Here is a 17,287-nt window from a genome sequence, read left to right on the forward strand (position 1 = left end):
GAGACCATGACCTGGGCCGAAGTTGAACACTTAACCAACTGAGCCACCCAGGTGCCCCGAGAAATATTTTTTTCTTATTAAGTTTGTATATATATGACTTTCAGTTAAAATAAAAATATATAGTCTTCTACATTGGCACTCTGTGGATTCAAGTTAGAGATTCGGGGTGTTATCAATTACACAATCCTAATGGCATAGCTCAGAATGGAAGGTCTTGTTACAGACTTAAGTTTTCCTTTTCTTAAAAAAAAAATTTTTAGGGGCACCTGGGTGACTCAGCCGGCTAAGTATCTGACTTGGCTTAGGTCATGATCTCACAGCTCATGAGTTCAAGCCCCACATTGGGCTCTGTGCTGACAGCTCAGAGCCTGCCGCCTGCTTCAGATTCTGTGTCTCCCTCTCTCTCTTTGCCCTTCCCCTGCTCATGCTCTGTTTCTCTCAAAATTAAATAAACATGAAAAAAAATTTTTTAAAATAAAAAAAAACTTTTAAATTTTGTTATAATTCAAGAAAATTTATAAGGAATAGTACAAAGAAATTTCTTATATGCTTTATCTGGACTCACCAATTCTGTATGTATTTCGCTTCATTTGCTTTATCATTTTGTTCATGTGTATAAGTATGTGTGTGAAATATATATACAATTTGTTTTTCTGAACTGCTTCACAGTAAGTTGAAGACATCAGATACATTGTTCTCCTTCAGTACTGTATACTATAATGGGTGTTCTCAATGAATAAGGAAACTTCTGATATAACCATAGTGTAATTATCAAACTCAAGAATTATAATATTGATACCATCTAATAATTTAATACACAATCCATATTCAAATATTGGCAGTTCTCCAAGACCAGTCCAGAATCACCCACTGCTTTCAGCTATCATGTCTCTTTACTCACCTTTAATCTGGAGCAATTCTTCAATCTTTATTTTGTGTTTCTTGACTTTGAATTTTTGAATAGTATAGACCAGTTATTTTGTAGAATATTTATTCCTCAGTTTGGCTTGTCTGATATTTCTTCATGATAAAATTTGAATTACACATTTTTGGCAGGAAAAACACATAAATGATATGTCTTACTAAGCACATTGTACCTGGTGCATCACTTTCATTGTTTATTGTGATGCTTAAATTGTCCCACATTTGGGACAACTGGATACATCTTAATCTGGCTCCTGTATCCTTTGGCATGTACTCATCATTCTTTGAGCACTTCTTTACTTTCTGGCATGAGATGCTCAAAGCTCATCTTGTACTTCCCCTGTTGCAAAAGTGGAATCAATATTTTCCCTAGAGCTTTGGTTCTTTTTAGTGGAGAATGCTATATAGAAACCAAGATCTGGCAGTCATTGATGCCAGAGTGTTATTTACCTCTAGTGTAAACAACTGTCAGTGTACAGAGCTAGGACACACACACACACACACACACACACACACACACACACATTCCCATCTCTACACTTGTTTCTCTTCTATCTATCCATCTATATATTAAAAACCATGAGTTACTTCTGTTACCTCGAATTCCAACTTGACACACAGAATTTTTTATAATATACTTCCCCTTTCTGTATTTATAATTCTCTTTTCCACCCATGAAGTCTCTGGCTCCCATGATCCCAAAATATTTACTCATTTACTCAGACTACACAGAAACTAGTTTAAGAATTGTTAAACCACACTACTGCCAAAAGCAAACATATGCACTAGCATTCAATACTTACATATAGTCTTTTTTGAAGATAAAAACTTTATACAATGAAAAAGGAGCCCAGTTTGCTGAGTTTGGCAAATACATGTACCTGTGTATCCTACATTCCTATAAAGATATCAATGTTTTCTGTTATTCCAGAAAGTTCCATTGTGCCCCTTTCTAAAAGTTTCCTTTTATCCCCAGAATAAACCAATTTTCAGATTTCTCTTGCTTATAGTTTGTCTTATAACTAGAATCATCAAGCATGTATTTTTTAAGTTTCTCTAGATTTTAAAATTGTTTTAGCATTTTTATAGTGTATATCTGCACGATTATTCCCAAATTTTAATCCTCACCTCATATCTAAATGACACTTTACCCCTATCTAGCATGATTACTACCAAAATTATAGTGCAACAGAGATTGTTGCTATAAAAGAATGGAATCCTACTGAACTTAAAATAAAAACTCTTTGATGGCTTGAAATTACTTGTTCTGAGAATAAAAGTGATTGTGTAAATAAGCTTATCATGGTCCCATCATACTATTGGTCATCATTCAGTTTCCTCAAAATCCACATCAATTGATCAGCCATACATTCACTTAGTCTGACATTCATTCACTCATTTAGAAATATTTTTTGAGCACAACTCAGACACTTAAAACTGTTGGAGATCTAGCGGTGAACAAAATAGGTGATGTTCCTATTCTACCAGAGTCTCATATATTCCATTTATAGTGCTCTTTATTTGTGTGTGTGTGTGTGTGTGTGTGTGTGTGTGTGTGTGTGTGTAGATTCAAGTTTCAGTCTCATATTGTTATAAACTGAATGTTTGTGTCTCCTTAAAATTCATAGGTTGAAGTTTTAATCCCTAGTGTGATGGGATTTGGAGTTGAGACCTTTGAGAGATAATTAGATCATGAAAGCAGGGTCCTGGTCTGATGAGATTAGTACCTTTATAAGAAGAGGCATCAGAAAGCTTGCTTTCCTTCTCTCTGCCATGTGAGGACTTGGCAGGAAGGTGGTCATTTGCAAGCCAGGAAGAGATTTCTCTCCAGAACCTGATCATACTGGCACTCTGAACATGGGCATCTACCCTCCAGAACTGTGAGAAAATAAATCTATGTTGTTTAAGCCACCCTGTCTATGATATTTTGTTATGGCAGCCCCAGCAGACTAAGACAGATATCATATTTCTTCTGCTTGAAAAACTTCAACATTTTTTATAGAGTAAGTATGCAGGTAATGACATCTCTCAGTTTTTATTTACCTGAGAAAGTCTTTATTATCGTTCATTTTTGGGTGTTCATATTTTTGCTGGGTATAGATTCTCATTGGAGGTTTTTGTCTTCCACACCTTAGACAAGTCACTCCCTTGTCTTCAGGTTTGCACAGGTTCTAATGAAAAGCCTGCTATAATTTAATCTTTTTCCCTTTGTATGTGATGTGTCTTTTCTCTCTGGCTACCTTCAAGATTTGTTTCTTTTGCTTTTCTTTTCAGCAGTTTGAATATGATATCCCTTTGAGTTGTGCATAAGGGAAATAGAGCCTTAACTTCTTCAGTTATGGCAAAAGTGTTCCACCAAGAAGATCCCCTGCTGTTTGACACATGTTGGTCCTTTTTCTATGGTGCTCTTCCCAATCTCCAATTATCATCAAATCCTATTCAGATACTAAGAACTAGCTTAAGCAAATATCTCCCTGAGGCCTTCATGGTAGATAGGTAACATGACCTCCAAGCTCTTTCTCCTTTGGTCTAGACACATTTTAGATGAAATCCATTGTTTTGCTATGAAATGATTTCAAAATGCTTTACTATTTCCAACCTTCCTTTAAGCACACTCTCTCCTGAAATGTACTGTTATTTAAGCAGGCTTTTTTTTTTAATATGAAATTTATTGTCAAATTGGTTTCTTTTTGTTTAAAGAAACTTATGAGAGAATTCTTTTGTTTGTTATCCAAATGGTCTAAGGTAGAGAGAAATTGATGCTTTAAACTTAATTTGTTTTTTTTGATTTCAAATTTATTTTATTTTATTTTATTTATTATGAAATTTATTGTCAAATTCCATACAACACGCAGTGCTTATCCCAAAAGGTGCCCTCCTCAATACCCATCACCCACCCCCCCTCCCTCCCACCCCCCATCAACCCTCAGTTTGTTCTCAGTTTTTAAGAGTCTCTTATGCTTTGGCTCCCTCCTTCTCTAACCTCTTTTTTTTTTTCTTCCCCTCCCTCATGGACTCCTGTTAAGTTTCTCAGGATCCACATAAGAGTGAAAACATATGGTATCTGTCTTTCTCTGTATGACTTATTTCACTTAGCGTAACACTCTCCAGTTCCATCCATGTTGCTACAAAAGGCCATATTTCATTCTTTCTCATTGCCACGTAGTATTCCATTGTGTATATAAACCACAATTTCTTTATCCATTCATCAGTTGATGGACATTTAGGCTCTTTCCATAATTTGGCTGTTGTTGAAAGTGCTGCTATAAACATTGGGGTACAAATGCCCCTATGCATGAGGTCTCCTGTATCCCTTGGGTAAATTCCTAACAGTGCTATTGCTGGGTCATAGGGTAGATCTATTTTTAATTTTTTGAGGAACCTCCACACTGTTTTCCAGAGTTGCTACACCAGTGTGTATTCCCACCAACAATGCAAGAGGGTTCCCGTTTCTCCACATCCTCTCCAGCATCTATAATCTCCTGATTTGTTCATTTTGGCCACTCTGACTGGTATGAGGGGGTATCTGAGTGTGGTTTTGATTTTTATTTCCCTGATGAGGAGCGACGTTGGGCATCTTTTCATGTGCCTGTTGGCTATCTGGATGTCTTCTTTAGAGAGTGTCTATTCATGTTTTCTGCCCATTTCTTCATTGGATTATTTGTTTTTCGGGTGTGGAGTTTGGTGAGCTCTTTATAGATTTTGGATACTAGCCCTTTGTCCGATATGTCATTTGCAAATATCTTTTCCCATTCCGTTGGTTGCCTTTTAGTTTTGTTGATTGTTTCCTTTGCAGTGCAGAAGCTTTTTATCTTCATGAGGTACCAATAGTTCATTTTTGCTTTTAATTCCCTTGCCTTTGGGGATGTGTCGAGTAAGAAATTGCTGCGGCTGAGGTCAGAGAGGTTTTTTCCTGCTTTCTCCTCTAGTGTTTTGATGGTTTCCTATCTCACATTCAGGTTCTTTATCCATTTTGAGTTTATTTTTGTGAATGGTCTGAGAAAGTGGTCTAGTTTCATCCTTCTGCATGTTGCTGTCCAGTTCTCCCAGCACCATTTGTTAAAGAGACTGTCTTTTTTCCATCAGATGTTCTTTCCTGCTTTGTCAAAGATGAGTTGGCCATATGTTTGTGGGTCTAGTTCTGGGGTCTATTCTATGCCAAGTTCTGGGGTCTATTCTATGCCATTGGTCTATGTGTCTGTTTTTGTGCCAATACCATGCTGTCTTGATGATGACAGCTTTGTAGTAGAGGCTAAAGTCTGGGATTGTGATGCCTCCTGCTTTGGTCTTCTTCTTCAAAATTACTTTGGCTATTCGGGGCCTTTTGTGGTTCCATATGAATTTTAGGATTGCTTGTTCTAGTTTCGAGAAGAATGCTGGTGCAATTTTGATTGGGACTGCATTGAATGTGTAGATAGCTTTGTGTAGTATTGACATTTTGACAATATTTATTCTTCCAATCCATGAGCATGGAATGTTTTTCCATTTCTTTATATCTTCTTCAATTTCCTTCATAAGCTTTCTATAGTTTTCAGCATACAGATCCTTTACATCTTTGGCTAGGTTTATTCCTAGGTATTTTATGCTTCTTGGTGCAATTGTGAATGGGATCAGTTTCTTTATTTGTCTTTCTGTTGCTTCATTGTTAGTGTATAAGAATGCAACTGATTTCTGTACATTAATTTTGTATCCTGTGACTTTGCTGAATTCATGTATCAGTTCTAGTAGACTTTTGGTGGAGTCTGTCAGGTTTTCCATGTATAATATCATGTCATCTGCAAAAAGTGGAAGATTAATTTCATCTTTGCCAATTTTGATGCCTTTGATTTCCTTTTGTTGTCTGATTGCTGATGCTAGAACTTCCAACACTATGTTAAACAACAGCGGTGACAGTGGACATCCCTGTCGTGTTCCTGATCTCAGGGAAAAGCTCTCAGTTTTTCCCCATTGAGGATGATGTTAGCTGTGGGCTTTTCATAAATGGCTTTTATGATCTTTAAGTATGTTCCTTCTATCCCAACTTTCTCGAGGGTTTTTATGAAGAAAGGATGCTGAATTTTGTCAAATGCTTTTTCTGCATCGATTGACAGGATCACATGGTTTTTATCTTTTCTTTTATTAATGTGATGTATCACAATGATAGATTTGTGAATGTTGAACCAGCCCTGCAGCCCAGGAATGAATCCCACTTGATCATGGTGTATAATTCTTTTTATATGCTGTTGAATTCGATTTGCTAGTGTCTTCATGAGAATTTTTGCATCCATATTCATCAGGGATATTGGCCTGTAGTTCTCTTTTTTTAATGGGTCTCTGTCTGGTTTAGGAATCAAAGTAATGCTGGCTTCATAGAATGAGTCTGGAAGTTTTCCTTCCCTTTCTATTTTTTGGAATAACTTGAGAAGGATAGGTATTATCTCTGCTTTAAATGTCTGGTAGAAATCCCCTGGGAAGCCATCTGGTCCTGGACTCTTATTTGTTGGGAGATTTTTGATAACTGATTCAATTTCTTCGCTGGTTATGGGTCTGTTCAAGCTTTCTATTTCCTCCAGTTTGAGTTTTGGAAGTATGTGGGTGTTTAGGAATTTGTCCATTTCTTCCAGTTTGTCCAGTTCGTTGGCATATAATTTTTCATAGTATTCCCTGATAATTGCTTGTGTTTCTGAGGGATTGGTTGTAATAATTCCATTTTCATTCATGATTTTATCTATTTGGGTCATCTCCCTTTTCTTTTTGAGAAGCCTGGCTAGAGGTTTGTCAATTTTGTTTATTTTTTCAAAAACCAACTCTTGGTTTCGTTGATCTGCTCTACAGTTTTTTTAGATTCTATATTGTTTATTTCTGCTCTGATCTTTATTATTGCTCTTCTTCTGCTGGGTTTAGGCTGTCTTCTTTGCTGTTCTGCTTCTATTTCCTTTAGGTGTGCTGTTAGATTTTGTATTTGGGATTTTTCTTGTTTCTTGAGATAGGCCTGGATTGCAATGTATTTTCCTCTTAGGACTGCCTTTGCTGCATCCCAGAGCATTTGGATTGTTGTATTTTCATTTTCATTTGTTTCCATATATTTTTAAATTTATTCTCTAATTGCCTGGTTGACCCATTCATTATTTAGTACGGTGTTCTTTAACCTCCATGCTTTTGGAGGTTTTCAGACTTTTCCTTTGGTTGATTTCAAGCTTCATAGCATTGTGGTCTGAAAGTATGCATGGTATGATCTCAGTTTTTTTATACTTATGATGGGCTGTTTTGTGTCCCAGTATGTGATCTATCTTGGAGAAGGTTCCATGTGTACTCGAGAAGAAAGTATATTCTGTTGCTTTGGGATGCAGAGTTCTAAATATATCTGTCAAGTCCATCTGATCCAATGTATCATTCAGGGCCCTTGTATCTTTATTGATCCTGTGTCTAGATAATCTATCCATTGTTGTAAGTGGAGTATTAAAGTCCCCTGCAATTACCACATTCTTATCAATAAGGTTGCTTATGTTTGTGATTAATTGCTTTATGTATTTGGGGGCTCCTGTATTTGGCGCATAGATGTTTATAATTGTTAGCTCTTCCTGATGGATAGGCCCTGTAATTATTATATAATGCCCTTCTTCATCTCTTGTTACAGCCTTTAATTTAAAGTCTATTTTGTCTGATATAAGTATGGCTACTCCAGTTTTCTTTTGAGTTCCAGTAGCATGATAGATAATTCTCCATCCCCTCACTTTCAATCTGAAGGTGTCCTCAGGTCTAAAATGAGTCTCTTATAGACAGCAAATAGATGGGTCTTGTTTTTTTATCCATTCTGATACCCTATGTCTTTTGGTTGGAGCATTTAGTCCGTTTACATTCAGTGTTATTTTAGAAAGATATGGGTTTAGAGTCAATGTGATGCCTGTAGGTTTCATGCTTGTAGCGATGTCTCTGGTACTTTGTCTCACAGCCTTCCCCTTAGGATCTCTTGTAGGGCTGGTTTAGTGGTGATGAATTCCTTCAGTGTTTGTTTGTTTGGGAAGACCTTTATCTCTCCTTCTATTCTGAATGACACACTTGCTGGATAAAGGATTCTCGGCTGCATATTTTTTCCGTTCATTACATTGAAGATGTCCTGCCATTACTTTCTGGCCTGTCAAGTTTCAGTAGATAGATCCGTCACTAGTCTTATCAGTCTCCCTTTATATGTTAGAGCGTGTTTATCCCTAGCTGGTTTCAGAATTTTCTCTTTGTCCTTGTATTTGGCCAGTTTCACTAGGATATGTCGTGCAGAAGATTGATTCAAGTTATGTCTGAAGGGAGTTCTCTGTGCCTCTTGGATTTCAATGCCTTTTTCCTTCCCCAGATCAGGGAAGTTTCAGCTACGATTTGTTCAAGTACACCTTCAGCCTCTTTCTCTCTCTTCCTCCTCTGGAATCCCTATTATACAGATATTATTACGTTCCATCACATCACTTTGTTCTTTAATTCTCCCCTCATACTCCTGGATTTTTTTATCTCTCTTTTTCTCAGCTTCCTCTTTTTCCATAATTTTATCTTCTAATTCACCTATTCTCTCCTCTGCCTTTTCAATCTGAGTTGTGGTCACCTCCATTTTATTTAGCACCTCATTTATAGCATTTTTTATCTCCTCCTGACTGTTTCTTAGTCCCTTAATCTCTGTAGCAATAGATTCTCTGCTGTTCTCTATACTTTTTTCAAGCCCAGTGATTAATTTTATGACTAAATTTTATTTTATTTTATTTATTTTATTTTTATTTATTTATTTTTTAAATTTTATGTTTATTTATTTTTGAGACAGAGAGAGACAGAGCATGAACAGGGGAGGGTCAGAGAGAGAGGGAGACACAGAATCTGAAACAGGCTCCGGGCACCAAGCTGTCAGCACAGAGCCCGATGCAGGGCTCGAACCCACGGACCGCAAGATCATGACCTGGGCTGAAGTCGGACGCTCAACCGACTGAGCCACCCAGGCGCCCCTATGACTATTATTTTAAATTCATGTTCTGTTATTTTGCTTAAATCATTTTTGATAAATCCGTTAGCTGTTGCTACTTCCTGGAGTTCCTTTTGAGGAGAATTCTTCTGTTTCATCATTTTGGATATAGTCCCTGGGGTGGCGAAGAACTGCAGGGCACTTCCCCTGTCCTGTCTGGAGTAACTTGTGTTGGTAGGTGGGGCTGCAGTCAGACCTGATGTCTGCCCCCAGCCCACCACTGGGGCCACAGTCAGACTGGTGTGTACCTTATCTTCCCCTATCCCAGGGACAGGACTCACTGTGGAGGGGTGTGGCCTCTGTCTGGGCTACTTGCACACTGCCAGGCTTGTGGTGCTGCTTCGATGGGATCTGGTGTATTAGCTGGGGTGGATCTGCAAGGTGCACAGGGGCGGGAGGGGCAGAGTCAGCTCGCTTTGCCTTCGGTGGTCCACTGCGGGAGGGGCCCTGTGGCACTGGGAGGGAGTCTGACCTGTTGGAGGGATGGATCCGCAGAAGCACAGCGTTGGGTGTTTGCCCAGTGCAAGCAAGTTTGGTGATGGGAACTGGTTCCCTTTGGGATTATGGCTGGGGGATGGGAGAGGGAGATGGCACTTGCCAGCGTCTTTGTTCCACCCCTGGGGCTGAGCTCTGTCTTCTGGGGCTCAACAACTCTTCCTCCAGATATCCTCTCACCCTCCCACTCTCTGAGCAGAGCTGTTGACTTGTAACATTCCAGATGTTAAGTCCCACTGGCTGTCAGAACTCATGGAGTCTGGCCCCTCAGCTTTTGCAAGCCAGACTTTGGGGGCTCTGCCTTGCTGTGCAGGCTGCCCCTCCACTGCCGTGGCTCCCTCCCACCAGTCCCTGTAGTGAGCACCGCCTCTCTGCCCTTCCTACCCTCTTCTGTGGGCCTCTTGTCTACACTTGGCTCTGGAGAGCCCATTCTGCTGGTCTTCTGGCAGTTTTCTGGGTTATTTAGGCAGGTGTGGGTGGAATCTAAGTGATCAACAGGACGAGGTGAGCCCAGTGCCCTCCTATGCCACCATCTTCTAAGCAGGCTGTTTTTAGTGTGTGTGTGTGTGTGTGTGTGTGTGTGTGTGTGTGTGTGCATTGTCAAGAAAATCTCTTCAATCTTTCCATCTATTAGTTTAACTACTTTTTTTAACTCACGTGATTTAATTTAATTTAATTTAATTTCTTTCCTTTTTTAATGAGTGACTCTAAAAATGAGGGAAGAAAGGCAGGTAAGGGCCACACTCAGAAGGAACCTATGCTTGATTTTATGCTCGTCTGTTGCCAATCTGAAATTCTTATTAATATTTGAACAAAGGGTGCCACACTTTCATTTTACATTGGGTGGCCCTAAAAATGAGCTAGCTGGGTCCTGGGTTTGGGATTTACATCTCAGTAGGGAATTTGAATAGGCAGGAGGTGGTATAAGGATATTAAGATAACTTGAGCAGGTAGGAAAGGGAATACAAGGAGGTAAAGCCATCCCTGAGGCAGCAATTCCAGAATATTATAATTCAGGGCATTTCACATATGAGTTATATGTGAAAAGGTGTTAGTAGTCAAATTTCAGAAATGTTCTAAGGAAAGTTAAGTAAGTTTCCTTAGGATAGAACCTCTCAGTCTTTAATTTGTAGCACTGTGACTAACCCAAATGGGAGGTCATTTGCAGCATTTCGGAAACCATTTAATTGTGGCTACTGGTCTGGGGGCACAAGTATTCTTTGGATTACAGTTTTGGGACACAGTTTGACAAATGGAGAAAATAGTTCCAGGCTCCCAGGGAAATAAAGCCTGCTACTAGCAGTAGCTTTGGGACCTAAGCTTATGGATTGGTTAGTAGAAGGAATGGAGTCATTGCTCTTTACCAGTAGACCAAAGGCATTCTTACATGCATGAGTCTGCAGTTGGTTTTATCCCCATTCCTACCACCAAATATATCCTGGCTCATGTCTTTTTTTCCATCTCCACTTTAGGATTGCACTTCAACTTACATTTTAGTCAATTTTTACCTTGATGAAAGATGACTGTTGAATCATATACTTGGATCTGCAATATGCATGACTCCATTGGAAACTATGGAGCAATATTCTCTAAGGAACATAAGAAAAAAAAAGGAGGAGACTTGGCCTGTGATGTAGATGCACAAAAATATTTATTACTAAATGAATAAGAGCTGTGATGAGAGTCTGAGTCCTTTCCTCTTAGGGGATCCCTATGTATAGCTTTTTCTGCATATCCCATTATACCAGCCCTGGCTGGGTAGAAATAGCACCACAAGTGATCCCGTATTACCCTCTAATGTAACCATCAGTCTTACTCTATAAATCAGCTGGAAAGTAAGCCTGCACTTAAGGAGCTTGTGCCTGGTACACAAGAGACCACTAAGAAGTGTGTTAGTGAAGAGGGGAGAAGTGGGGAACACACACTATGTGCTGTTAGAAGTTGGAACAAGTAAGTGGGTAGATTGCCAGTGAGTCTTTAGTCTGTGCCCATTGCTTGCAGATCATATTTAATATCTAGCAATAGCATGCTTTTGAGCCATTGTTCTCAATTCTGGCTCAATCACATATGAAAATCTGAAAAATAATTACATAAAAATTACCCTACCTTTCTGAGATTCTGATTCCATTGGTGGTTGGGCCCACAGATCTGAATTTTCAACAGTTTTCCTCTGATTTTGATACAGGAGGTCAAGAACTACATCTGTTGGAAAACACTGATATGGGCACTAAACTAAGCAAAAAGCATTAAAAACACACTTCAAAGTCACAGTGTCTGACCTGAGAAACTGCAGATGTTAATGTAATCTGTAGAATATATTTGTAGTCTGATTTTCTGTACAGATCTGCTCCTTTTTAAAGAATATTTTTGGTGATAAAATAATCTATCACACTCCTTCCAGGATTAAGATCTTGTGCTAATACTCTTTTAATTATATTTTTATGTCATGATCACTGTAACTTTTAAAAACTTTTTAATTTTGCTTTTGGAGGTATTAAATAATTATACAATAAACAATACTATAAATGCTCTAAGAAGCTCCAATTATAATTTAAAAGGCTGTATGTATGTATATATGTCTGTGATTTAAAAAAATTGTGCTCTTCATGGAATGTCTTAGGCAATCAATGTGAAGTTTTTCCCACCAGTGGGTTTTAACGTTCAGTTTTCAGTTTTGCATTATCCCGGATAGATTTCCCAAAATTTTATTATGAAAGCAACTAATTTTACAATAAACACCCATACAACCACTGCCTAGATTCTACCATTAACATTTTCCTGTATTTGTTTTAAAACACATCTATTTAATTATTTGTCCCCTTCTCATTTTTTAGTCCATTAAAATTTTTGGCACATTCCAAAGTAAACTGCAGACATCAGTACATAGTCTGCAATGTTTGTTTATTGTTATATTTCTTTTGCTGTAAAATTTACATACAAAGAAATGCATGAATCTTAAGTGTATATTTATTGGATTTTGACAAATGCAAATGTCTATATAAAGCAACCCCATATCAAGATATAGAACATTATCACCATCTCAGACTGTTCCCTCCTGCCCTGTTTCAGGCAATCCTCACCATATGCTTATTCCAGGATTTCATATAAATAGAATTCTATAGTATATAGTGCTCTTCTTTCAATCAGAATATTTTAAGACTCATGCACACTGTTGCATGTATTAGTAATTGGTTCCTTTTTATTGCTGAGTTATGTTCCACTGTATGAATGTGCTTCAGCTTCTTTATCAATTTTCCTATTGATGGAAATCTGGGGCCATTTCCAGTTTTTGTCCATTATGAATAAAAGTGCTATGTACATTCTTGTTCAAGTTTCCTATAAACATATATGCTTTGTTCCCCTTAGATGAAGAGTTAGGAATGGAACTCCTGGTTCAAAGAGTATGAAAATTCTGTTTATTCCATATTCTTGGCAACATTTGGTGTCAGTTTAAATTTTAACAGTTTGTATAGGTGTATAGATAATGATTTTAATTTGCATTTCTATGATGGCTAACGATGCACATTTTTCCATGCATTTACTGACAATTCATATATCTTCTCTTTTAAAGTGTTTGTCCAAGTTTGTTGCCTATTTTTTATTGAGTCCTCTTTTTATTATTGAGTTTTAAGAGTTATTTACATATCCGGCATATCAATACTTAGTCAAATATACATTATGCAAACTTTTTATCCCAGTCTGTGGCTTATCTATTTCATGCAATTTTTAAAACTCCAATATTAAATAAGAAAGTAAAAAAATAGAGATAAGGTCACATTTAATAAGAAGGCAAAAACATGATGATTGGTGGCTGGTGAGACAAGAGGTCAGCATTTTCAGGAAGATGTGGTTACTGAAGCAGGAAGTAGTGTGAACTGTAGCTAGGAAATGGAGGTAAAATTTCAGAGAGCTTCCTGTGTATCAGTTGACATATGTATCTGATATAAATTTCTCAGCATCTCTAGGAAGTAGGTCATATTCCTAAAATCAAATTTCTGAGAATTTTAGTGAGTTGTCCAATCTATTCAGCTTCAGGTTAAGTACTCTGATCCCCAAGAGGGTCTGTCTGATTATTCTGCTACTCCACCAATTCTTCCTCTAGTGAAGAAAACAGATTTTTAAACAATTTAACGATTGATTATGTAGTAGATTTATTTTGATAACAAATTTGTACTAGTACTTTACCACTAGATGAAAAGAGATGAGTATAATTCAAAAATTAGTGTGTTTAAAATAAAAAAGTACAGAGAAAAACACGTATATAATACCAAGCTTTGTTTTGAATGGAATCTTTCCTCCAGACACTTAATACAAAAATGATGTTTTATAACTTTCATATACATTGTATGAGTTCTAAACTGCGGACTTAAAAGTGCAGCTATGTATATTTAAATCAGTATTAATCAGAAAATAACACAGATTCAACCACATAAAACCTCTCTTATGACATTAGTATAAAGACAACTAAAATTTTTCTTGAGTTAAATTTCTTTTCCTTTCCCCAAATCTTCTCGCAAAGTAGACACTCCAGGAAGAAACTCCATGTTCATTTACACTATGACTGTGTACCCTGGAGGCACATGTTCCCTTGCAGGAAAATCACATGATGGAAAAGGATACAGGATTGTGTTCGTTATATTGGATTTTTTTATTCAACGAATTCACTGTACTTTTGCTAGCCAAAAACTATACTGTGCACTAATGATATAAATCATGAATGTTTTGTTGTGTTTACTACCTTTTATTTCTGATACTAAACCCTTTTACATATGTCAACTCACTTTTTATTCCTGAAAACCTTATGCATTATCTCATTTTTACTCCCCATTTTGGAAATGAGGAAACTGGGGTCTGAGGAAGTGAAGTAACTTATTCATGGTCACAAAATTTGCAAGTGGAGGATAGATGATTCCAACCCAGGCAGTGTGACTGTATGTCTATATTCTGGATTGTGACTGGACAGATGACCAATCATCTCATCTTATAACAAACATTATGGTGATATTTGTTGATTTAGGCAGAGTGAAAGCAAGTAACCTGAGCATGGACAGAGGGAACACTTCATTTTATAATTTCCAGTGATTCTTTTAAGCAGCCTTTGCCCCCCAAACCCCAAGTTTTCCCTCCATTCTGCACCGTAAGACCAGTACAGGGTCAGATCAGCCTGTGTCTTTCTGGCTGCCCTATGAGTTGGAGGGCTTAGCAACCCAATGCCTAAGGGTAACTGATTTCCATAGTATCCTGTCTCATAGCTCACCAATGAGCAGAGTAGCCAAGAGCACAGATTCTAGGATTTATGACTTGACGAGGGTGGTAAAGGCCTCCTAAAAAGAGTTGCTCAATTTATTGCAAGATCTTTCTTCCATTTGGATCTAACCAAAGATGCTCCTGTGAGAAATATTTTTAACTTGACAGCCGATATTTATTTGTTTAAATCGTTTACAACCTTGTTTTAAAAGGCATTGCCAAGTATAGACAGCTATCTACCTTGGTTAACATCAAGATTTATTCTTCTGAGAAGTTTCAGATATTGATTAGAATGAGGCTATGATACTTGATTCATCTTAAGACTTTAAAAACTTCTGCTTAAACCTGCAATAATTCCCTGTTGAATACTGCATCAGATCAATGCATGTCCATTTGACTTTCTAGATTTCTGGTGCTAACTCTAGCTATCCAGCCTTCTGCTTCCCCCACCATTACGCATCTGAATAAACTAAACTTCTTATAATTGAACCATCTCCTTACTCTCCTGTAATACATGTATTCTTTCCTGTCTTTTTGCTCATGTTGGCTCCCTAACCCATTCTCTCGGGTTATTCAGAATAAACCATTCTGGCTCTAGTCCCACCTACTCTTTGAACATTTTCCTGGCACTATAGTGGTTAAGAAGATGAACTCTGGATTTAGGTTAGGTATGCTTGTGTTTAAAACCTGCCTTAGCTGTTGACTGGCAATTTATTTTATGTTTCTTAGTTTATTTTTCATCCATAAAGTGAAAATAATACTAGTATAGTAGATAGTCTTTTAAGGTGGTTCCTATCACCCCTGCTGTTGGTGTTTATACCCATGTATAATGCCCTCCCTCTGAGTGTGGATGGGATCTGTGACTTGCTCCTAACCAAGAGAATATGCAAAAGTTTACAAAATTTGCAGGATTATATATACATGATTCTGTTACATATGATTGGAACATCTGTCTTGTTAGGAATCTCTCTTCCTTGTTGGCTTTGAAAAAGCAAGCTGCCATGTTGTGAGTCACCATGTGGAGAGGGGCATGTGGTGAGGAACTCAGAGTGGCTGACAGCCAAGGAGAAACTAAAACCCTCAGTCTGACAGCCTGCAAAGATTGAATGTTGCCAACAATCACATGATCTTCAAAGGCAATCTTCCCCTGTCAAGCCTTAGGTGAGAACCCAGTTCAGGCCCACCCCTGACTGTAGAGGACCTGGTTAAGCCATGCCTGGACTCTGGACCCGTAAAACTATGTGATAATGCACGTGCTTTGTTTTAGGGTACTAAGTTTGTGGTAATATTGTTATAAAGCAGTTGATAACTAATACAAATTAATATCTACCTGTAACATAATAAGAAACATATATTTTGTCTCTGTCCCTGTTTCCCGCATATAGTTCCTTTGGAATCTCCAAAGTGATAGGTGTCTTTTTGTATGCTGTCAAGATGACCGGTGACTGACGCCCCCTGGACAGCCTTAGGATGGTTGATGAGAAGCCTGCAGGCTAAGTCCATCAACAATAGTCAATGATTTTAGTCAATCATCCTAAGTAGTAAGACTCCATAAAGATCCTAAACAATAGGCTTCAGAGAACATCTAGGTGGTGAACATATTCATGCTTTGGGAAGGTGGCACATCCTAATTACACAACAGCTCCTGAACTTGGGACCCTTCTGGACCTTGCTTTATGTATCTCTTCAACTGGATGTCCATGTGTATCTTTTATTATATTCTTTATAACAAATTATAACAAATTATAGAACCCAAGGAGTGGATTGTTCAAACCTCAATTTATATTTGGTTGGTCAGAAGTTCAAGTGACAAACTGGGACTTGCCCTTGGCATCTGAAGTCAAGGCAGTTTGTGGAACTGAGCACTTAACTTGTGATATCTGATGCCAACTCCATGTAGATAGTGTCAAAACTGAATTGAATTGTAGGACACACTCAGCTGGTGTCTGAGAATTGGTCAGTGTGGAAAAATCCCCCACACATTTGGTGACCAGAAATATGAATGTTGTGTGTAGAGAGGAGGAAAAGTGGAAGGTTTTTGCTTATACTATCTTATATGATTATTGTGAGAATTAAATAAATCAATGCATGTAAAGGCCTAGTGGAGCCCTTGGCATGCAATAAATATTCATAAATTAAAGGCTTTGTCCTCTGCCTTTCATCCTCTGCCTTCCCATTCTCACTGACCTACCAGTAGTTGCATCCCTGTGGCACTTACCAGTGTTGGAAGAGACATTTAAGTTCACTTAGTCTCACCGTCCAGCTGGCATTTCCATTCCTCTATTCATTTCTTCCTTTGTCTAGTCTTTGATTAAATAGCTTTGGTGTCAGGCAGCTCATTCTTGAGGGTTCTCCTTTTATAAAAGTCATGGCCCCAGCATCCTGTGCTAATCGGGACATCATAAGATCAGCAGACCTACATCCTGATGCCTTGAAACTTCAGTGCTTCTCAAACATCTTTTGAAGCTTTGTTACAAAAGAGGATATTCAAATATCCAATGAGTATATAAAAAGGTTTTCAACATTACCAGTCATGAGGAAATTGCAAATTAAACCCACAATACTTCACCACCATAGTTATAATTAAAAGACTAATAATAACCAATGTTGACAAGTATGTAGGGCATGTGAAACTCCATCTCT

The sequence above is a fragment of the Panthera pardus genome, unplaced genomic scaffold, assembly GCF_024362965.1.
Source record: "Panthera pardus isolate Hobbes unplaced genomic scaffold, ASM2436296v1 HiC_scaffold_6, whole genome shotgun sequence".
Classification (NCBI taxonomy): Eukaryota; Metazoa; Chordata; class Mammalia; order Carnivora; family Felidae; genus Panthera; species Panthera pardus.